Here is a 24,576-nt window from a genome sequence, read left to right as displayed (position 1 = left end):
CTTGGATAGTTTCTCTTCCCATCTGAGAACTGAAAATTTTGACTTTAGTTACTCAACAGAAGTATCCAAGTTTGGAAATTGGATGTCTACCAGAGGACTGGAAGATATATAAATCAGCACATCAGTCCTAAAATGTAAAAGCTACCGTTTAATGCAATATGCCAAAAATAAAATGTGAGTTCCTCTAGACAGTCTGCAACAGGCAATTATCTAAAAAACAATTTTTCACAAAGTTCTGCACATTCTTGCTGACTAACAATTCTGCTGCCAAGCATAGGAGACCGTAGGATGAGATTTTTTTCTTTTTAGTTTGTTCTAAGACTATTCTCCACAATACTGACTTATATAAAGGGGTACTTTCAACTTCATTTGTTACTCAGATATTTATGATTCTTTACATCCAGTTGATAATGTACTGGCACACTTACCCGTTATATAAATCTGTCCCCATCCACACAAAGATACTATTTGTTAAGCCAGTTTAACCCCTGTTTAAATATGACTTACCACTGAAAATACAGCTAAATTCCCATGACTGAGATTAGTCATATAATTTTAAGAACTCCTGGAAGACATTCAAAAGTTACAGCAGTAAGACTGCTGCAAGATACTCTGGAGAACAAAACAGGACAGCAATGTTTGAGGGCGTTTGGAGACCATGAACTACATTTCTCCTTCAGTTTCCACCTTTCTAAACAAGTATCTAAACGTGGGGTTTTTTTAAGATTCAAGTACAAGTTCACTGCATGTATTTGTTCGGAGTTCTCTCTCATGTAATAGCCAAAATAGATGGATCTTCCTAGATTCACTTCGTACTAAATAAGATCTGACTCTCTTTAGCTAGAGACAGCAGAAGGGATGACACGTCCCTATAAGAAGATGACAGTCATCAAATGGAAAAGGTATGTTAAAACAGTTATTTTAAAAGCGAAATCTTGGGGGGGAAAAAAACCACAACAGTGCGCTTGGTGAATATGATGGCAGACTGCATGCTATGACAGCAGCAGGGATGAGATGCCACTCACACAGAAAGCTCCCAAAAACCCTTTCAAGATCTTAGCAAGCAAATGGGAGAGAGGGAGAAGTTATGACCCAGTATTACCTAAGGCTCAAGCCCAGGCCTCTCCACTCTAGGAAATTACAATATTGCATTACTTAAAGTGATATAATTTCCTCCCTCATCTCTTCACAGTAACATAAAGATGCTTTTATTGCTATTCCTACAGAAACAGGGGAACAAGCACACTGAAGTAAGTAATCCCTCACCATGTGAACACTGTCCTCTGTGCAATATTACTATTCCAGCAGAAATCATCCTTGCCCTCCATCAACACAGCTACACAGCTAAACCTCTCAAACACAGGCTACCAACTCTGTTCCAAAACCCGAAGAGGAGGGTTTTATCTTGTCCTCTCTTGCTGGCGTTGGGGTGCCTGGACTACACGCAATGAGCTCTACAACAAGAGTATGATGCACATCGGGAAGAGTTTGACTAGACAGTGCTGGCTGATTCCCTGAAATTCTCACCAAGGATTTGCACTAGGAACCGTTTAAGGATTTGAAAAAAGGAAATACAAATGGAGTAACTCTGACAGTCTCTCTTTTTTTAAAGTCCGTATCGGAAAATAATATACATCTTAGCTATTCTCCCACTGTCCTCACATTCACAGACAGCATTTACTCTTCTTTAAGCTCCAGCTCTTGGAGTCCAAATAATAGAAAGAAAAGTGGAAAAGCTGAGAAATGTAAAGTGAATAAACACATCTTATACCCTTAAGACAAAATCAACCCCTTCACTTTACCAAACCCTGATTTAATAATACATTTTTTCTCTGCTTGATGCTGTACATAACAAACATCAGTTAACTTCAAAAGACTGATCACGCCTAATAGTTGGGAATATAAAGTTCTTGGCAAAAAACCCAAACAGGATTGGTCTCAAAAACCTTCTTAGCCTGTTAAAGGGAGATTGGAGCCACTCTTACCTGTGACTGATGAGTCAAGAAGCAGCAAGTGCCCTTGTTAAGAAGAGCTGAACAACAGATGAGCTGCAGAAAGGGGGTTAAGTAGGCTTATGGTGAAAACTGGTAACAGAGAGATTTGGGCAGGGGCAGAGGAGGGATGTCTGGCGGCCTGAGCTTTGTCGGTGATAATATATGAAGCCAAAGCCCAGAGCGTGGTTTCTGCCACTTCTTCAACTGCGAGATAAAGGCTGAGTTTCCGCAAGTAGGGTATTTACTGTAATCAGAGACTGGCTACTGGGCTAGTTTGACCGTCAGTCTGACCCTGCAGGGATATGCTGTTCTTAAATGGCCTGGACACAATTTATGTACAGCCATTCCAGGAGCCAGAGTGCGTGAATATATTCTAAAACATGGTACATCAGAAAAGACTCGCTCTACGTCTACAAGGAGAAAACTGACACCGTAAGTCAACATCCAGTTGGCTGGGGGAGAAGGGGGGATGACACACACAATGCATATAAATGGATTAGATCACAGCCTCACAGTTGCTCTAAAGCAATCTAGTAAGATTTACCTTTAATAGTCTTTAAATGTTTTTATTTTTTGAAATATAAGACATGAAAGTGCCTCATTTTTCACTAGCTGAAGCCAAACTTGAAATAACAAAACAGTCTTAAGTAGTTAACGGACTACAAAACTCACCATGATTTCCAGTCAGCATTATAGAGACTTGCAGAGTAACACTGTGTACCCATTAACTCCGAGTCCACAATTTGGCCAGAATTTGTTTTGCTGCATTACAGCCAAATCACTTTTTGTGTCTGTCTTCCTCCTACGTGGGATTGCCTTAGCAGAACAGGATGCCAATACTGAAAGCACTGACTGTCTCTGACTTTACCATCTTTGATTAAGAAGGCCCTTTTATTGCAGGATCACTTAGACTTTACAGATAACTGTTGCTGCATTGAGATGAAGTTACTGGCAGGAAAAGCCTAAAGCAACTCAGGGAAGAGCAATGAGAATATTAAGACTCCCCAAGTGAGCTATTCCAGAAGTCCAACACAGGAATTCTTTTCCTAAAATCAACCTTTTTGCTGAAAATTAGGTTGACTATTTCTTGTACTCCCCACAGCAGACGCAGAAAATAGCATATTCCTCATTTCCTTACAAGAAACTTTCACATCGAGTCTGAACAACTCTTGGCAAGCGGGTGGGTTACTGAAGGTTTCACTCTGACTGTCCTTGCCCTTTTTTCCACTGTAGGAATCCCCTCAGAACTCAACTCTTTGTCCTTTTATGCCACATTTTCAGCTTCTACGTTAACTTCACAACACCTTGTTTCCAGTCCTGTTCCTGCCATCCCATTTTTGTTTGCCTGTCCAACTGAGCAAGAGAAAGTACGTGCTACAGCTGGTCAGGAGCTGCCTCTGTGTGGACTGTAATCAAAGACTGCAAATCTGTATGCCTACTCCCATGTCCACATTTCTGAGCGACAAAGTGTATAACGGCATCAAGAATCGGGTATTTTATAGCAATGGGCAAGAAATAATCTTATTTTATCAAGGCTGGCACATATCCTGAAGGATATCTTTTCCATTTCATTTTACATCTACCACCTCCTGTATTATGAGCATGGGCAAACAGCAGTTACCACTTAATTCCTCTTTACTTTTTGATATTTCTATTCTATTCTGTCTTACCTTGAGTTTATTTCTAAAAGAATGTTCCAATATATAGAAACGGGCTCAGTACATTGTATCAGTCACTAACTTACGCTTTTATATTCATATACGTGCAAAGGGTTTTCTGAGATAGAGAATTAAGAAATCTAATCTAGAATGTGGGACATAAGCACCCACAGATGTAGCAACAGACGTTTCTAGTTTATCGTAAGGTCATATGTACCATTACTTCCTCCTTCCAGTCTTACAGATCTGTGCAGCAACAGTATTTTGCATTCATATAGAGGCTTTTTCTCCCCCATCAGAACAAAGCAAAGTATTTTCCAACGTATTAAACAGAGCTTAATATCTGAAAGAACCTGGTAAATGTATCGCTTTGTCATTTCCAGCAGCGGCCACTTGAATGATGGAAAGTAAGGATATTTATCACGGCATCACCAAGGAACACAAATGGCAGCAAAAGAATGACCTGATAATACTGAATTCAAGAGAAAGTGAGTGACAAAATATTGGGACCTCACTTTTCACCCCGATTTACAGTAGAGCACATTCAGCAACAGAGTGCGGGTAAATCAGTGTGGTGAGGCATTTGTTTTAGGGTGGCACAAAAGTAAAAAGTGCATTCTGAAGAATTAATTGGGTTTTTTTCTGGGAAAAAGAGAGGCCCTGCAGCATTTTCGAGCCAAAGACATAGTTTTCAGCAGAGCATAAGCACTGTGCTGTAAGAAGCATCACAGGTTTGATATTGTTAAAGAAGACATAAAGATATCATCAGCATCACCCACAAATGTTGCCTTTCTTCCTAAAAGTAAATATTTATGCAGTGCCTGAGAATGTAGAGCAATAAGCAAATAGCTAATTACCAAAGGATTTAAGGTACTCTTTACAGTTAAGACTAAACTGTCATCATTGCATCAATTTTAATAAAATAAATATAATACCAAATCTAAACAGACTGGTATCTCTTGCCTGTTCTTATTCAATCTTCATTATAACTGCTCTATGGCTTCAACAAGTCTTCTGGTCTAGGAACAAAACAAAACAAAAAAAAAAAAGTGAAAGACTTTTGGTTTTAATCACAGGAAAACAGAACTACGTCTGCCTGCCTCGTTAGCTTTGTGAATTTAAACAGTGACCAAACTACTTGAACTTGTGAGACAGACACACTCTACACTAAAAATAATTAAAAAACCCTTCTGCTAAAGTCCTTCAGAGGGGAAAAAAAAAAAAAGGTAATTCAATATGCATTCCATACTGAAAACTAGCTTAGCACATTTCTTTCACCTTGATTACCAAGCCTAGATTGCATTCATCATCAAAAAAAATGCTAGGAAATTATCTGCATTCATATTAGATTTCATAAGGGAAGATTAAAAAAAGTTTTTTGAATTACATTTTTAATTGACTTTTTAAAAAGTTCTATTAAAATTTTGATCAATTATTCCAAAGCATAAGCTTACTATAATGTTATGTAAAATTACATGTAAAATATTTAAGCAGCACTAGCTGTTGCTGTCTTCTGGGGAAGCTTGGAAGGAAGGGAAATAAATCCGCCTCCTGAACTGGTGAAAGGTACAGCATAAACACCTGGAAGAAGTCTCAAGTGCTAAACCACTTTTGCCCTCTTTTGCACATATAAAAAAATATTTTGTTCAGTTTAGTTTCTTCATCTAATTCAAATCAATGACTTGTTCATTCAAAAGCTGAATAACCAACTGGGAGTTTAAAAATAAAAAACGGGGAAAAAAAAAAAGCAGGAAAGCTTGTTTTCCTCTTCTAATCTGTGAATAATAAAAGAGGTAAGAGAATAAGAGAGAATTAAAGATCTGCCAGTTCTCAAACCTTGAAGGATATGGCATCCAGAAACAGTTCAGTTCATTAACTGCAGATAATGCTTTCTTTGTTTAATGAATCAGTTTTAAAATGTAAAACATTTATGAGATGTTTTTGTCATCTTTTAAATATTTTTTTTTTAAAAAAAAAAACAAGCTGGCTTTTTAAGATAGCTGCATTTAAATAGGAATCTCAAAACAGAGAGGTTTTTTTTACATTCAGTTCCAATTCTCATCTATACAGAGCTCCTTTGCCATTTCTAGAAAATGTAAATGTCAAAGAATTTAAATAAGGATTTGTTAAATGATGTACCTGCTTAAGGACATATTCCTGCCCCCTTTACCCTACCAGTTAAGCATTCCCCCTCCTGCCCAAAAGAAATAAATTAAGAAATTAACTTAAGAGCTGTACTTGTTTGCAAATAAACATGCTTCAAATAGTTACCAGCCAATGAAAATCAACCTGTCTTTAGGAAAATAATGAAAGTACAATCCCAAAACAAGATTAAAATCAATGATTTAAATCAAAGCTTCCCTCTTGCTGATGTAAATCAAAGTGATTTAAATCACCAGTTTTGATCAATTCACTCATTTGCATAACCTTGATCATTTATCCCTTAAAATGTCATCTAGGGGCCAAAGTTAGCTGGATATTTCTCTAAATCTCAATTCACCCAGCATAAATAAGGCTTTTGTGTTCTTATTTAAAAATTTATAAAATTCACTATCAACTCATACATTTCCATTACTGATGTCTAATCATATTCGGGATGCTGAAGTGGTTTAAAAGATAAACGAATGCACATTCTGCAGTAATCCCAAGTAAAACCAGAAATATATTACAGCTGACAGTGCCTCTGTAGATGTCCCTACTATCAACAAACAAGCAAACATGCTGATGGGACAAACAAGTGTTCGCAAGATCCCCTCAGCCCATCAATTACCGTTAATACAGTTGGGTAGCTAGGGGCTATTGATCTACAGTGGTAAATTTTCACAGCATGCTCTTCTCCTGCATTGATCATTGGACCAAAGCAGGGACTAACACAGTGTAGGCACTCCTTCATTAAAGAAAACCTGCCTTTTCCAAAGGCAACAAAAACGTTAGCTAGAACCTACCAATCTCTGCGCTCGTGAAAGCTGGATTCTCCTTCCAGTTCTCCCTGGCCTGCTCAGTGTTTCTTGCATAAACTATTATTTTCCTCAACCCTCAGACTCTTCACCTGAACTTTCAGGTGAGTCTGATACTGTCCCAATCCCTAATTTGAGGTCCACTGAAGAAAGGAAGGGATGGAGAAAGTGGAAGGGGGCGAGTGCACTAAGGAAACTTTGGATGTCACGATCATACAACTTATATTTAAACATTATCAAGCATGCTGGGACAGCACAGGAACCTGCTACTAAGAATTCAGAGAATGCTTTGCATGCACAACATTTCACACAAAATACAACTCTAAAAATGGAGAGTAAAGATTGAGTGATTTTACCTTTTTTATTGGTATACACAAAAGCAAGATTGTCTTGAGTACCAAGAAGGTTTTTTTTTAAATGCAAGCATTTTATGGTACAGAACAAAACTAGTAGTGGTCATTTTGATGCAATTTTACACATTTTAGTTTAAAGACTTACAGTACTTCATGAAGATTAAGCAGTGCTACAGTTTCTCATGGAAAGTTACTATTCTGAAAAGTTCTTGGTTGCAGAAGGCACGGCCAACTGTGTGAGCTTTTCCACTCGGGAGATTCAGGATTTAGCACGATTACTAGCATACTTCAGGATCAGAGCTTAAATGGTATCTCCAACACACACGGGGGAAGGAAAAAAAAAAAAGTGAAGGAAAAGGGAATCTTTTCCTAAGAAAACCAGGAAGGTATCAATCCTACGTAGCTTTATGCTTTTGACTTCAAACTAAGAGGGAAGGAATGAAAACCAGATACTCTACATTTTAGCAAAAGAATTTTATCTAAACCCAAGCATTTATAACCGATGTGTTTATCACTAATTAGTAAATAAAACATGCAATAGGAAAAGACAGTATTTTTAGATTACAAAACTCAGATCATGCTAAAGGCAATTATTTGTTCCAAAATTAAACAAAAGAAACAAACTTCAGAAATTCTAAATTACGCTGAGTCCTAAAATACCCTAGGCTGGACAAACCAACAAAAAACCCTACTTGAAATCTCTGTATGCAGCAAAACACCATTTTTCTCATTTTTAAAAAGTAGACAGAGTTTAGCTCATTTCAGGAGAGAAAACAGCCCAGACCTAAGGAATAGGAAAAGTTAAGATCCCAAAAGGAGAGAAAAAGCAGCTATTACTGCTGCATACAAATATTTCCTGCCTTAAAATGTCAGAAATTCATTCTCCAATACACTCAGAAAACTAGAGTTGCTATAAACTGATGCCCAGATTTGTTTCCCAACTTTTTTTTTTTAACTCCTCACAATTTATTTTTAAGTACTGCACAGAAGTTGCATCTGTTGAGAATGCTCATTTTGCAAACTGAGCTCCTGCTCTAGCGATTGCAGGGCGACTTTCCTGTCTTGCCTTCAGTAGAGCTCAAACCATTTCTTATTCTTCTGCGCACTAATTCCAATTTTTGTGTTTACAGGCTGCGGCTCTGCCATCTGCTGAAGACCCTCTGTTTTGTCAGGAAAAGGACATACTGCTGCCATCTTTAACGTCTCACATGAGTCTGAAAGAAGGATTTAGTAGTAGATGGTCTATGTTTAACTTGCATTTAAAGCCTTTAAAAGTTAAAGGAGTATTATGAATGATGCCAGGGCAAGCATTATCTAGAAAGATAAACAAGCTCAAAATAGCCAGCAGAGCGCCCTGTTACACAGCGAGCATCTTGCCCTGAATGTATATCCTTCAAACAGAAGCAATTTAAGCAGTTCCTTTCCAACAACCTTCCAGAGACTCACCCTAAAAACTCAGGGGCAGGCATGACATAAAAGCCGAATTAAATCCTATCATTTAAACAGCTGAAGGACTTCACGTAGACATTACCTTAAGAGAAGAGCTCGCTCTTAAGCACGTTAGTTGTGGTCACTTCTTAAAGTCCAGATGTGCAGACAACGAATACACACTCTCAGTGACAGGGTCATTCCCTGCCCAAGGAAAAATCCCTAGACTAGATTCAAATCTGGACAATACTCTGAGCTTGAGTCTCTAGCAGGGGACATTTCCCCTCCACAGCTCCAGAACATCATCATTTCTTTCCTTGTCTGTGGCCTCACGTACCACTGAAAGGCTCATCATGGATGAGTGCCTGAATTTGGGAGATGCAGCCCCAGAGCAAAACAGACACCGTAGTGCCAGGCTGTGCGTACACGAGATCCCCATCCTGCAGAAGCAAGCCGGGTGGGAGCATGCCCTGTCAATCCTGCATTCAGCTACAGGAGATGTGACAGGGCTGGGTCTGCTGTTACACGTGCCCTTGATTTCACAAACACAGCTGCAATACTCGTAAGCAAAGGTGCATCTGCATCACTGCAGAGTCATGCAGATTAAAAATAAAAGCTTTAAAATTACTTTCCAATTTAAAATAATGTAAATTAGCAAAATGAGTAAGATGAGTATTTTGCAAAAAATTTCCAAGGGGAAAAAAAAAGAGTATCAAGCCAGTGAACTAGTGGAAGTCACTTGGTAAGCACTGGGAACTAGTGTGTGATTAAGTGCCAGCCTATCTTTCAAGCAGTATCCTTGTCTGCAAGTACAAAAGAACAAACATTTTCTTTTTACTTTGCTTATTTAGCTCAGTTCAATGACTACTGCTTTCAAAGTTAAGAAATCAGCCGGGAATTGAGAAAGCAGGAAAAACAGTTTCTGGTTTTTAAATGAGGAATAAAAATAAGTTGATGAGCTCCACCAGCTTTATGTTTTTGAAGGGCAAGGTAACCAAAAACTAAGTGAAATCTACCTTACCCAGACAAGACTCACTGTATTTAAGAAGGGTATTTTAAAAGAAAAACTGTATTTTGACATAAGTGTAACACAGCCTTAACATCAAGTAAAACTGCACTTTCAACTGAATTTCAGTTTCCATCCAAATGTAGCTTGACATGATTTGTAAATAAGAATCAGCTGGGAAATACACAAAGAATTAACCATTTTCTAATTCAGCACTGTAATAAATGTACAGGAAGTAATTTAATTGCTTAGGTTATTCTTGACACCTGCTAGAAAACTATGAAGTTCTCAGCAGAACCCAAGAAATACAGGTGCAAAACAAAACTAAAGATCAATTATTCAAACCAGTTTCCTGCCTGCTATTCAAACCACTTTGATTTAAATCGATCCACATGCCGCAGTGTTACCTCTGATGATCGACACACTGGTACAACCACCCACCCTCTGAAGCCATACTTGGGTTAATACAGCATCTATGGGATGCACTTATCGGAGGCAAGAGAATTTCTGGGACATATCTAACAGATCTTTGACCTACCCCCGAGGCAGTTCTATCTCTGCCCTCAGCAGTTAAGGGAAGGAGAGAAAAGGAAATTGTAGGAGAAGACCAGAGGCATTTAGGTGGTTTAGCCACTGGCTGTTCCAGGTGGGTTAGTAAGAGCAGAGAGGAGAACAAGCTTCCTTAGGCTCCTCTTCCAGGTAATGGAGACAGAAGTCCTCTACAGACGATTCAAAAGAGGAACCTCATTGCAGATCCTATGAGTTACTCCCTGGAGGAATTTCTCTGTGTCTTCTAAGAGGCCAAAGCCAGTCTTTGTGGACACCTAAATGACAAGCTAGCTAGAAAGCACTGCCACTGCTGCATTCTACGGGCAGGAGCAACACTCAAGTACAAGGTCCTGCCCATACTTAGAGGTAGGAGGGCTGCCTGGATTTCAAGTCTCTGAACCAGATTTGGCATTCATCTTGTGAATATTTACACCTAGAGGCACAGGTACAGTCATGTTTAACTTTTCACAGTGAAGCCAGACTTGAAGACATTGTCTGCCTTATCTAACAAAATGATTCTGCACTATTTGATAAGCACAAGCTTTTCTTTGGTCAGCTTTCTAGGCTTGATAGGGGGGAAAAAAAGCAACATTGAATTGACAATTGCATTTCTATGGTACAACTGGGGCAAAAAACTGTTAGAAATGTGAAATTCAAGCAAACAAATGCACCCATCCTCTAGGAAGAAACACGCAAACTGAAAACAACCAACCTTTTCTTCCACCTTCTAAAAACACAAACTTGAAGGGGCTGGGGCTATCAGTTTTGTATCACATGGGATATATAGAATTGTTCAAACATGTGTAGTAAGTTGTTTATAAACAACTCTTAAACTGTACTTTGAGCTCACAAAGTTGGTCACTCCCATGCTAGGAAGCAGGAAAAGCAACGGTCAAAAGGTTTAGGGAAAGATTTACTCACTGTCAAGAAGCAGAGAAGGTTTTAGTCCAAATGAGGAATAAGACAATTGATGATATTTCATATCAGATCTATTGAAGCTGATGCAAGCTGTCAACACGACCACAAGCCAGTGAACACCTTGAGTGCCAAAGCTATCCAGCAAACACTGGCAAACAGAAAGCAGATGGACAGCTTGAGCTGTTTGGCCGAAGAGCTGTTTTGAGAGTTTTATTATAAAACAAAGGACTAGTAACATGCAACCCTTCCATCCATACCTGATTAAATACAAAGCAGCAGATTCTACCATCTTACCCAGGCAAACACTGCAGCGTTGAAGGGCTGTTTGCTGGGACACAGTGCAGTCAACGGGGTCTGAACGAAGCCATCCCACTGGTCCCACCGGGAGCCCTGCAGCAGAGCAGTGTTTGCTATGCGAAGCCAGGCACGTGCATGCTATGTTCAGGAATGTTCTCCAATGGCCTTGTCTACGCAAACTGGAAGGATTAAACCAGACCTCAGAGCAATTTAAATAAATCTGCACAACCCGCGTGTCACTGAGTGCCTTACGCTGGTTCATCTTAAAATTGGTTCCCCAGCAGCTTAAACTTGTCTCTCCACATGTAAGAACTCTTGCTAAGCACAGCAAGGCGACACCCATGAATTGACCTCTACCCACTACCATGCATGTAACTACATGTGATTTATACCTGGTTGTAATTTTACCCACTGTAAATTACATAAATAAACCAACATAAATCGCATGTACATACAAATGCAGTCGCGTGTATATAAATATATGAAAACAAACCACCACTTGTGCTCCAAATATAAAAGCTTCTCCCAGCCATGCAATAAACCTTACAACCAGAGCCAGACACACTTTATGTTTTTATAAAGTCTGCAACTAAACCTTAAAATAAATAATGAAAAAGGTCATAATTCATCATCCTGACATCAAATCGCAGATTGGGATTTCAGTGTATCAGAGTGATGGATATAGACTTGTTTTAAGTATGGTTTAGTCTGCATTATACCAGAGCATTCACTGTTGCCTTGAAGACTGTTTCCTTTCCAAGAGGTTTCAAGTAAGGACCAACACTCTGATTTTTCCCTTAACTGCCTGGATCTGTGAGTCCACTATTCAGCAAAAAGAAAAAAAATTGTCCCCAAAAAATCATGACTAGGGAAGCAACAGGACAGAGGGTGCTAGAAAACACAGCTTCTGTTTTTTCCTTATTTTCTCTTGCTTGCCAGGTGATCTGATAACCACTCTTTGATGGAGCAGGAGTTAAGCCTCTCTCAGGAGCAAAATTCTTCCTAATAAACCCCCAACTACCAAGCAACCTCTCCATCCACTGGTTATCATCTCTGCCATTTCACTGGGCCACAGTTTCTGGCTGGTGGAGCACTATTGCCCTGTGCCCCCCCTCCTATGACTCTGAAGGGCCACATCCAGTCCCCCCAGTATCCTCACTTGCATCAGTGTCCAGCTTCCATCTGGTCAGATCAACATCTACCTGCTCCCCTTGATCCACACCTGCCCTTTTGCCCACCTCTCTTCTGCTTTTGATGGGGCAAGATAAAAAAAGCTGCTAGTGTCCCCATAAAGGAAAATTCTGATCTCATATCAAATTCTATTCAATAAATGAATACACATTTTCAGTTATGTCACATATATTTTTTTTCCCCATCACCAGAACACAATGAAAACTATTAATTCTCACTACAACCCCAGATGGTGGCACCTTTACACAGTCCAATGCCATAGGACGCATGCAAAGAGGTCTGTTAGCCACTTAGGATGTGCTGTGCAACCTGCACACTACACACAACTGCTGCACTTTGCTGAAGGCTAAGATCATCACATTTCTCAACCTTAAAGTCCCAACGTTTTTGAAACAACTCCATAGCCCACCCTGTACCCCACTAACACTAAGATACATTGAAGTGGGAGAGTCATAAAACCACTAAACTTTTAGTAAAACATTTTCTTAATTAAAAATATTGATAAAAACCTGCATCCCTTCATCTTATACTTCTCAGACAATGCCAGCAAGTACTGACAGCACTGGAGAACACGACCATAAGTAGTACAAAACGTTTAATTTTGCTGTAATTATTCCAGGGTCCCCTTTCTAGACCACCAAGAGTGAGCAAGTCACTAACACCGATATGGAAACTTGCTGTTTGATACCATTTTAAACAAGACCTCCTCAGTTTTTGATCTGTGTTGTAGACAGTGCTTTGTAAGCACAACTGGTAATCAATTTGGAAAAGAGGAGAAAATGTAAAAGAATAAATTATCATTTCTATCCATTTCCCTTGCTCCCCCTGCTCCCATCATAGTTTTACAACCCTTCTTTGAGCCTACTTATGCAAGCAGTTAAACCAGCACAGCAGAGGAGGTGAAAACCCAGAGCAGAGAAGAGAGAGGGTAGGTAAGTGGCTGCCAGTAGAAAACAGGTTTACGAACAAAATGCGTCAGGGCTTGGTCTGCTTTATGAAGTGACTCCATCTTTCAGGTTACTCGTATCACTTCTCTCCTTGCAGCAAAACTGAAACAATTATTTATGTGTTGTAAGAATGCAGAAAGTCATTTACAGGCATGGGGGTACATACTCTTCAACTAAAAAAAAAAAAACCAACCCCAACAAAAAACAAAAGAACCCACTAACCAACTAAATATTAACTATAACAACTCCAGATCTGACTGTACCCCTTCTTGTGAGAATACTACTGTATATTCTTCATAGTATTTATAAACAGGACGGGTTTTATCATCTACACAGGCTAGAAAGCCCCTATCATTTACACTGACTTCTCGTTGCTTAAGATGGAAGCTCACACACGAGAGTTCCCTGGTATGAGTTTGTAAATAAAGATATGTATAAACAGTAATAGATAAGCAATCATGAAATATGAGGCTGTAATTCCACCAAGCGAGAAAGCCTGAAAGTAACCCCAGGTAATGTAACTGTTTCTACATATTCACACAAATAATCTCAGCCTGTGTCCTGACACTAATACAAGAACACAGTCTTATGGAGCTTGAAATCTTCCCCTGGAGAAAGAACTTTGCAAGAGCAGAATGGAAGAAAACACGCTGTGTAGAAAAGAATGCTTGTAGCTTTGCTTTGCTATTTAAACCAGGCTGATTAATCTTTAAAACACAGCAGCTTTTCAGATTTTTGCCTTCCCTCACCCATTTTACCAGTCTTTTTATCAGTGCTTTAAAGTAACGGCACACCAAAAGCAAAGTTACACCCAGGACTGCATGCACAAATCCCGTCCAGTACAGAAGTAACAGCTCACGTGAGAGCTCAGAAACCACCAACTAGCTGGAGACACAGGACAGGTCAGAAGTGGAATACAAACCAAAGAACTGGCACATATGAATCTCAAAGAGATGCCTGAATATAAGCCACCACAGCCTTCAGAAACCACGCAATTACGGGTTTTTCAGTTGTCTTCTCAAAGTGGAATCATCAGGGTGCATGTCTGCAAGCTTTTCACTGCAAAAATGAGCTCTTGGGTCCTGGTGAAATTTGAGATTGTTAGATAACATGTAGATTCTCAAAGCTGACACACTAAAAAAACACCCTAAAAATTTTAGAAAAGGTGCCAATATTGACAGTTTACTTTCATATGCAGCAAGGTGGGAATGGCAGACGAGAAGATATTTAGAGAAGAAGTATGAATGAACAGATGGTATTTATGAGGAGCCCAGTACCTGGAGCAAGGGCTGCCTTTTTCTCAGTGACAAACGCACACACGAGAGGCAGGTCACCTCCTTCCTGGAAACCCCTTGTAGTTTAAAGCCCCAATTGTGAGACTATGATCCATCACGTAAGGTTAGATATCTATAGAAAAATGTTTCCAGGTCTAGGCCTTAAGAAGTGAGAGCTAGTCCAAGGTAGTGCCTTCAGCACACCAGTGGGAAACCTAGGTAATGTGGAACACACACACACACACAAAAAAAGTGTGACAAAACCTCAGTATGAAGCACAGTACTGAAGATTTCAAGTAGGAGACATGTAAGTACAGCACCTCAGGAGAGATCTTCCTTTTCATAAGTTACTTGGGAGATAAGGAAAGAAGACAGAGAATCAGACCACCATTAATCACTGGGATATAACTGTTTTTCCACATCTCAAGTCTAACTGCACAATCTGAAGGCTGTATGACTTTGCTAGAACAAGAATTCCTGCATGTAGAGATGCAATGCATATGTTGCACAAAACTCAAGTTTACATAATAAAGAGAATATATATTTGCTTTGATCTCAAGTTGCCCCATAAATTTTTAATAACAGCTGTAAAACTGAAATCTTTGGCTAGAAATCAGCAGCAGCAATAAAATTTAAGCATGCTACTCATCTCAGGTTAAGGAAACCCATTTCCAATCCATTCCTATTAGAACTGTTACCAACTTCGTGCAAGGAGAAATTCAAATGTCATTCACAGCCATTTATTTACAGATTATTCTCTTCAGCCTACTGCTTTCCCTTGCTTTCTCCAAAACAGAGGGAGTAAGGGACCATTCAATCTCTTTTGACATCTTTGTTCCTATTAGGGGAGACAACGCTAAATTCAGATATTGCAGTCCTCTCATTTTGTATTTCACTGGAAGGATGTCTCTATCTGTTTTTTCCTCCTCTACGGAGAAACTGTTAAACCAGAAGACTAAAAAAAAATACTTTTCTACTATGCACCACAAATAGATTACAGTTTCTAGTTCAAGTGCAAAGGGACAAAGAAACCAAAATCTTGTTATAAGCATACATTAAAATAAAAGCAGGAAACAGATTAACATCTGGAGAAAAATATTAACCCTTCGGCTTTCAGTGATGCAACTCACAGGAGCTTCATTTGCAGTGTTCTTTCCAGCTCCTTTCCCCCCCTCAATTAAGGAATTAACACTGTTGTACAGCATTTGAAACAGTATGTTCCAACATATCCTATTAAAAAAAATAATGTTTTGGGTAAACTAGGAGGCAGTCAGGCTCCAAAAAGCTGAGGCTATCAAATACATATCTAGAAAAAAAAAAAAAAATTTAAAATGCAAATTTCCTGTTCAAGACTTAAAGATCACTGTAGCCAAAAAAACAGTCTCGCACAGTGGCGTTTTATAGGAAGGTTTTCAGAAAACACAGTATCGAAAGAGAGATCCAGCAGTATTAGGGGGCAGAAAAGAGGACAGATGATTGCAGTGCAATATGATGAGCATGAGAAAGAGCGAGCTAATGGGATATAAAACTGCACACACTGGAGACAGCTTTACAAGTTAAGAGAAATGACAGCCAAATAGCGATCATACCACACCAAAAAGGTACTGACAAGTCAGAAAAACACCTTCATTTTCTAAATGACAGCAGGCTTAGTCCTTACGTATGAAGAGTACACAGAGCTGGAGTTAAACAGTAACTTGATAGTCCTATAGCTGTTTGTAGATGACCTAGAATGGAGAGAAATCATTCTTTGCCCTCGTTCTGCGATGTTCATGCTACTCTGGACACAGGCAGATGTATTTTTCTGGATGCAGGTATGTCAGTAGAAAGCCAAGCTCTGCAAGTCCTGCCTCTCCGGCCGTCACCTCCCTGCAGAGTCCTGCTGGCACCTACTTGTGTGAGCACTCTACAAGATCACTCAGAGAACTGGCTAGATCAAGCAAGAAGTTATGCATAGGTCAATGTTATCCCAATTTCATCTGATCCAAATGAGAGAGTTATTAATCACGCAGCCCTGTCAACAGATGGGTGAGTTACCTTCGGGGGGCAGCAATAATTGTTTACTATCTAGGACATTTAAAAGAATTTAAAAGACTATGTTCATGCCTTAAGTGGCATAGGATAGAACTGAACAGAGATGCCAAAAAAAAAAAAAAAAAAAAAAAGGAATAAACCCAGCCAACAACAACAACAAAAAAGTGACAATTTATAAATTAAGGACATTTGCTCACTAGGAACAGAACTAAAAAAAGCACCTCACTTCACAAAGGCTACCTAGCCTCCAGGTATGTGACATTATCGGGTAGAAAACACTGCAAGGGACACAGCTGAGGATGGCAGTTTGTCTAGACAAATGGGCCATTAAGGATTTAACATGCCTAGACTTCTCTGTGAGTGGAAAAGATGGAATACAAAAGATACACCGAACGCCTGAAGCACACTGTGAGGATATTTGCAAGTATGTGCTGCTGAGGTATCAAATATTCTTACAGGCTTTCCTCAGCATCCACGACTGCTGGTTATCTAGACCTGTGCCACAGATAAGGCAAACTTCTGAGCTGACCACTACAGCCATTCATTTATTAAACCTGATTTTAACTGAGCTTAGTCTCGTCTCGTGTATTGAAACTCTTAAGTAAATCTTCTTTTATAGCTGCCTATATTCAGAGGTACAAATTAGCGTAGCTCTGCTGTTACTGCAGATCAGAGCCTAGCTTCAAGCAATACTTTCATGACATACACCCTTATTTTTAGAAGTTCTGTGTGCGTGCACCACTGCTGCTCTGTAGAAAAAGCGCAGCAAAGCAGGAACCTCACTGAATTCACAATTTCAAAGCCTACCATGTAAAACAGCAATTAAACAACTGGCTTCTAACCCTCCCTTTTCCCAGCCATGGTGTTAAAGCCAGCGAGAGGAGTAGTATGTCTTTAAGAACTATTATACAAGGCTTTAAAAGGTCCACCTTTCAAAAATAAGGAGAAAGAACGGGGGACAGGATAAAAAGCACAAGGATGTATCCATATGAAATCTCTTAGTTTACTTTCTCCATTTGCACATACCACAGAACCGCGGAGGCTGGATACCACCTCTTGAGCTCCTCAGGTCTAACCTCCCTGCATATGCAATTTTCCTGTGCAACTGGCTCTAAAAATAAATGTACAGGCACATGATGATCCACCTGGATTTAGGTTGGTGCTGGGGTAATGGCTGGACTACAAAGATACATCTTCCTATGAAACTAAATGTCTCAGAGCCGCGAGGTTAGGGATGCCCATACTTTTTGGCATGGTGGTTTCAGAAACCTGGCAGAACACTGCTAAATCACTTTTGCTAGGTGGCTGACTAAGGCCAGAGCTGAAAAGTTAGTTAAAACGGGTTTTAAGCGCCGTTTATAACTGGGAACTATGACGGCAAATGGCATAGGAATGAGTACAAAAGAAACACCGTCAACAGGAGCAGGAAAAAGAGGGAAAAGAGACTCAAGATGCAGTAGCAAGCAGACACATTATTAGCAATTTCTCTGGTTTCTGGGAACACCAGTCACAGTCCACAACTCTCCTTTGTGGCTGTAAGCACACAGAGCTCATATCCAGCACATCCAAATTAATGCAGGAGAGTTTAGGAGGTCTGCCCAAGTAATGTCTCTACACAATTGTACTTCAAAAGTCATAACCCCTCCCTTTAATATTTAAGAAAAAAAGAAATCACATTTGCAGCCAAATGTACTGATAATACTGCAATGGCACTATGGCCCTGAGCCTGCGGTCTCTTCTAAAGAGCAATTCTCGTTAGTAAAAAACTAGGATCATCCTCTTTATTCAGTTATTTGTGGGACAGTTAACACATGCTGTTAACTAGAAGGCCAGCACTATGGACTTTTTCAAGAGCGGGAAGGAGAATAAAAATGTTTTGATCCCAACACTCTGCAGGTTTTTATCTGTACGAGACAGAAAACATAAAGCAGAGTTGGGAAGCAGCACCCAGGAGGACACGAGAGCAGATTTCTACCATGAAGGGCAGGGGGATGGCTGCCCATACTAAATTGTTTCATCAAATAATTGGAGGAAGGGCCACTGTCTTCTTTGGAAGGTTGACAGTAAAAGACTGTCAAAAGCAAAAAAACAATGGAGAATTAGTCTTAAGTATGAAAGGACCTAGAACTCAGTGATCTTAATCAAACAAATACCCTCAATGTAGTTTCAGTTCTTGTGACAGCCAACAGAGAGCACTCCCACTGCCTCTAATGTTAGTTACATCTTGTTTTAAGGACTCATCCCTTAAAGGCATTGAAATTTAATGGTAATCACAGATATTCAGTACTACTTGTATTCCATATTCAAATATCTGAGCTCACATAAAATACACAAGAGTCTTCATCAACTTACGCTGTTTCAACAGTTCTAGAAACCACTAAAAAGTAACCAGCAAACTAACTAAACTTCGTTATTGTAAAGGAGGGGTTTGAAGGGGTGAAGTTTTGGTTTTGTTTTAGATGGTTATCCACTGGCTAAGCAGCAAGTAGAACAGACATCGTCTTCAGCAGTCGCAATTTATCTTTCGTTCTCCCTTTCTGCAAAGATGACAACACTGAAAACTAAACGCACTCTCATCCTTGCTTCTGTTCCCACATAAGCTAGTACATTTTCTAAGGGATGGAAGAAAACTAAGGCTTCTCCAGCCTATCTTTGCCACAGCATTTTGCAAAACAAGGAGTAAAAGAAGGGTCTCCATGATATATCAGGACCTGTAGGCATCCTACCAAATCTGTAGGATCCAAAGCCTTTCATAAAAAGTTCTCTTCATAACATACACAAGTCATCTACCAAGGGATCCCCCAAAACCAGCATGCTGAACAGGGAGTCCTCTGAAGTAGAAATGCAAAGGGGAATCAAAGGTTTTAAATCCACCCTCCACCCTTCTGTTGCCTTGGTGTGCGCTGAAGGGAGGCTGCTCCATCATACCACAATTTTAAGACTTGTAGTGGTGCAACTGGAACAAGGTGCCTACAGCTTTACTACAAGCACTGGGCAGCAGCAAGTCCCTCAGACAAGCAGAGGAGATGGCCACGACAGCTTCGTAGTCACCGTCTTCCGTTTACCTGCCAGCTCACTAGTCAAACACCTCTAAATGTGAGGGACATTTAAATAAACCTGCCTCATAGACTTCTAACATCTCAGAGTGCCCTACACCACCCAGCAAGTCACAGGATACCCTGTGGTTAGGAAAAGTTTAGTTTGTCCCCTTGAGGCTTTCATTTTTTATTGAATTAAAAAAAGGACTGGAGGGAGCTTCACACTCTAGCGAGGCAAACACCCAGAAGAGCATACCTGCACTTCAGTTTCTACCCCGGGTTATAAGCCAGAGTGTTTATAAAACAATTTTAAAATGCCAGCTTTTATGTATGACAATTTTATTAATCTTGAATGATACATCATGTGTTGGACACAGGTTATGGAAAAATACTATCCCTAAGATCCAAAGGTTATAGAAACATGGTTTGCATTTAGTGAAAACAAATGAATTATCTTTATTAAGTGAATTGAACCTTGCTGTGTCTTCCAGTGAAGTATTTCAGTATTAGCGAACCTCCTTTCTCATTGTTCTTTTTTTCTACCTTATGATAGGGAAGGAAAACAAGCATTTCTGTATTTACAGCTCCCAAATGGTTTCTCAGTTTTGAATTAAATAGTGTGTGATCTGAACTATCTGAATATACAGAAATGAAGCAAGTATTCTCTATGCACATGCAGGAGAGGCTACTTCTGTCAAAGGCTGGTTTACTACCTCATCAGATTCTGGTTCCATGTGCTCAGCCAAGAGTGACTACCATCACTTCACTGGTTTGACTTTATTTGAGATACTGGCAGTAAAACCACATTGCCTAGGTCCTGGTTAAGTACATTACAATGTAGGTGTTACATCAGATGGCTTAGGCTTAAGAAAAAGGTATTTATGTATTTTATACTATTTAAATAGAAAATATTTTTAACAACAACCAAATATTGCATCCAGGTTATAAACGAAAAAAAAAACTGCAAATAGAGGGTGGAGATGCTTCACTGCTGCATTTATTAGCTAACTTAGCCAACAATCAGCTTTTATTCTTATCAAAGATACAGATGCATCCATTTGCTATTAAATGTATCCGCTTTCCACAAACTAGACTTAACTTCCAGGCTCCAATTAAGTGGTGAATCTGGCCCTTTAGTGTCCTGAAGCCCAGTACAGGAATTTTAACACCTCGGAGCAGCATTTAAACTGATCATCAGCGTAAACAAATACAATCTAAATGGACTGTCCTGATGGACAGTAAGCTCTTTGGAAGTAAAGACTATCTCTTGTCTGCATACTTGTTCAGTGCTTACCACACTGGGGCCCCAGCTCCAGTAGTTCCCTCAAACTGCAACCATGTCACCCTAATCTTAATCTTAAGTATTTTATCAGCAATTTATATGAAAACTTAACCCACCTAAGCAATCAGATCCAAAGAGCCAAAGAGACCTGGATCCCAGTTCTCCCATTCTAGAAGCTAGCAGGGGGGAGGAGGGAAGAGATAGTACCCAAACAAGTTACATGTTCCAAAACCAAGGTTTTATGGAGGAAGGAGAGGCTGGAAGGAGAAAAAGAGGGATGATCTTTCCATAGCACTGCAATGCCACAGGAAAGCGCCACGTTTAATGTAATCAAGCTCTACATTGCAGCCATATGGAAACAATTTCAGTCAATAAACAACTCCTGCAAGAAGACAGCAGAGGAACAGAAAAATGAGATACTGATTGAGCTAGGAGGCAGGAATGCCGCTGGCTGAGCTCAGAGGCTTGCATTATACAAAATACTTGTGTCCAACAGAACAGCACGCATTTTTGAGTCTCTATGACTTGCCTTACACTTCCACAGTGCCACACCTCAGACTGCAAGAAGTGGAAATGGCATACCTTCTTTCACAGTATCTTTCCCAGCCTCCAAGATCCTGTGCCTCAGCCCTCTTCCCTTTCTTCAACCTTCCAAACCTTTCCTCAAATCCTATCGCTACGGCAGGTTTTCCACTCAATAGCCAGAAAGGAAGCAGACATCCCAAACTTCAGCCACTCGCCTGACCTCTTTGCGTTTTATCTGGCTGGAATTTGCAGGTTTGAAAACAGGGACTTTCTCAAGGAACAAGTCCTTTCAAACACTTACCTTGGGGGAAAAAAAAAAAAAACACACAAAAAAATTTCAAACCCAAAACACAACACACTTCACTTCTTACTGACAGCGGTATTTAAATGAGGTTTGGTTTCAAGATCCCGTATTATCCAGCATTCTAAAAAGCAAGGCAAAAATACTGCCTCTTCTACAGAAAGAGACATTCCTGTGCACTGCTGATTACAGCTGCGACGTGAAGGGAGTAAAAGCTAAATCAGTTTGGGACAGGAAAAGGGAAATTCAAGGGAACAGCCAGCAAGTGAAGGCAGCTGCATTTCTAGCAAAAAACAAGAAGGCATATTGCTATGAATAAAACAGAATTTACTTGAGTGTGACAGAGGTGTGACACCAATATTTATGAGAATAATGCCCATGAAATCAACTGAAGGATAATTCACAAGCATCTTCAGAAGTAGCTGCTTGTAAAGGTTGGAAAGGTCTTCATGTCCATGATGCCATGCAATCTGCCAGCAGATGGATGCACCACGGCCACCCCAGAAGCATTGCAATTTTATATTTGTAGACGTTCAGGAACAAAAGGTCTTGGGATGTTCCTCTTAATAACCAAAGTGTGGGATTCAAGATATAAAATGCAAATAAAATAACAGTAATAAAATATAAAACCTGGGAACTTTCCAGTGGAAGGGAGAACCACTGAGATTACCGTGAAGGGTTTTCATTAGACTGGGGCAACACGGTAGCACCAGTAATAAAAGATGTTTTTCAGCAAATCTGTTAGCAGGGAAACATTTTCAATCAGCCTAAAAAATACACACTGCAGAGGGCTTTCGGCAGTCTTGTAGGGTGGTTGTTTTGGTTTGGTTTTTTTCACTTTTTTAATGAGGGACTCTCTAGAAAATGCAGGCAAAACCCCAGCCCAGGTGGATGTTCATATGCTAATGCTCAAAAAGGGGATGGAGCAAACCTCAAGAGCTGTAAGGCAGTCAAGCTGCATATCAATCTCAGCAATCCAACAGGAAAAAAAAAACCACAGCATATTTTCCTAGTAAAGAATTAGAGAACGGGGACACCGGTGGTGCCAGTCATCATGTTTTAATGACTAATGTCTTGATAAAAGACTTTGTTCTTTGAGATTACAAACGCAGGTGAACAGAAGAAAGTATGTGCATAGAGCATACTTTGGTTCTAGTGGAAATCCGCATCGGCTGCTCCGTTATCGACTGGTACTTTCTGAGAGCTGTCAGTTAGCCAGTTCTTAATCCACTTCCTGGGATTGCATCATGCTAATTTTTTTGTCACTAAATTTAAGGTCTGATGCAGTTCAACATTTTTATCACTGCAGATAAAAATCTGTGACTGACAAAAGGACTATAGGAACAGTACATTATTACGAGGCAAGGACAGCAAAAGAAAGAAGTCTCAGTGTGTACCTGAACTTAGCTCAGGAAAGCAAACCACATCTGAATATAAAAGCAAATTTATAATCTAAGAAATGCAGACTGTAACTACTAAATGGCAGACTTTACTAGAAAGAATCTCAGTGTTGGAGCAGCGAGGCTGACAGACAGGATTTTCCTATGCAAAAGGGCTACTGTGAACCTTTTGAACAGCTGCGTAGCAAAAAACCTTGGTGTTCAGTATGGATCAGATACAGGCTGGAACGTTCACCATTTTTGGTTTCCACAATGTTAAAAATAAACTGAGACCATGAAGAATCACCGGATGATCTGAGTGCTGGAGAAAATGCCTCAGAGTGAGACTTAAAAGCTCAACTCCGTTTCCTTATCAATTGAGTAACTTGATTACAGAGTGTAAGTACCTCCATGGCAAGAAAGCACTGGATACTAAAGGGCTCTAATCTTGTCAGGAAAGTCGTAACAAGAACCAGCGGCAGAACTTGGACAAATTCAAATTAGAAATCAGCTACTTATTTTTAACAGTGAGATGGCACAAACTACCAAGAGAAGCGATGAGTCTGAAATTACCAGTGATGGACACTCGAGGCTGGAAAGCTTTCAAACTGTTTTTAGCCAAACATCCGTTACTAGTCTCAGTTTTCAGAGTAAATGATTAAAATTTAAAGGCTTGTGATACAAAGCATATAAAACATATCAGAGGAGGCAATTTAATTGTCTGTTTGCGCCTTAAATTTTATGAATCTCCAATATGTTAACATCATTCTACTTCTGTGGACCAGGAAATTAAAGAGGGAGGAGTAAGTTTCAAGTTCAGTAAGTTCTCTCTTTCTCAGACTGCTGTACTTAGCACTAAACAGCACTGCTCCATCAAACAGATGGAGCCCCCATGAAATGCAAACAGTCAGAGAATGACCGACTACGGTGTCTGGAAACCGTGCATAATACAAGTCAGTTGAGAAAACTGTAATCAGCTACTTACCTCTCCCCTCTGCGGCATGAAAAAATCACTATTAGCTTAAATAACTAGTTCTTATTCTGTGTAAACACACTTATGACATTCATGTTTATACTACCGAGAGCAGCAGCATGCACTACCACCCAGCCAAGAATCCTCAAATACTTTATGAATGTGAAAGCATCTCAACAGCCCTGAAAGGATTATTTTCATATTACACACTAGAACACTGGCAAGTCAAGAAGTTTGCCCTGGGTCATAAAATAAGACCTAAGACAAAGCCTAGAAATGAGAGCCCAGCACGATCTCATTGCCAGGAAGAGCTTTCCTTTTCCACATTTGAGCACTACTGACATGTCAGAGCTGCTGCAAACCCAGTTGCTCCAACTCCCAAACTCTGCCAGTTAAATTACAAAGAGATTTCTAGTGAAAGCTGACATTGTAATCAGAGAATCTGATCATGGGCAGAGAAACTGTCCAAAAT

General features: G+C 39.8%; 1 protein-coding gene across 10 annotated transcripts in view; it reads right to left on the bottom strand.

Moving 5' to 3' along the window:
- Nucleotides 1–24,576, bottom strand: part of HMBOX1 (homeobox containing 1) — a 111,410-nt gene that overhangs the window by 79,546 nt on the left and 7,288 nt on the right. Inside the window, exon 2 of one of the 10 annotated variants that reach the window (XM_074895442.1) lies at nucleotides 10,867–11,011. The exons of the other annotated variants lie outside the window; for them this stretch is intronic. The gene's annotated coding sequence lies outside the window, so the exon portion shown is untranslated. The remainder of the gene's footprint in view (nucleotides 1–10,866; nucleotides 11,012–24,576) is intronic. 10 annotated transcript variants of the gene reach the window in all.

Source organism: Athene noctua, chromosome 1 (genome assembly GCF_965140245.1).
Source record: "Athene noctua chromosome 1, bAthNoc1.hap1.1, whole genome shotgun sequence".
Taxonomy (NCBI): domain Eukaryota; kingdom Metazoa; phylum Chordata; class Aves; order Strigiformes; family Strigidae; genus Athene; species Athene noctua.
The sequence above is the reverse complement of the archived record's forward strand: the minus strand, read 5'-3'. Positions and strand labels throughout refer to the sequence as shown.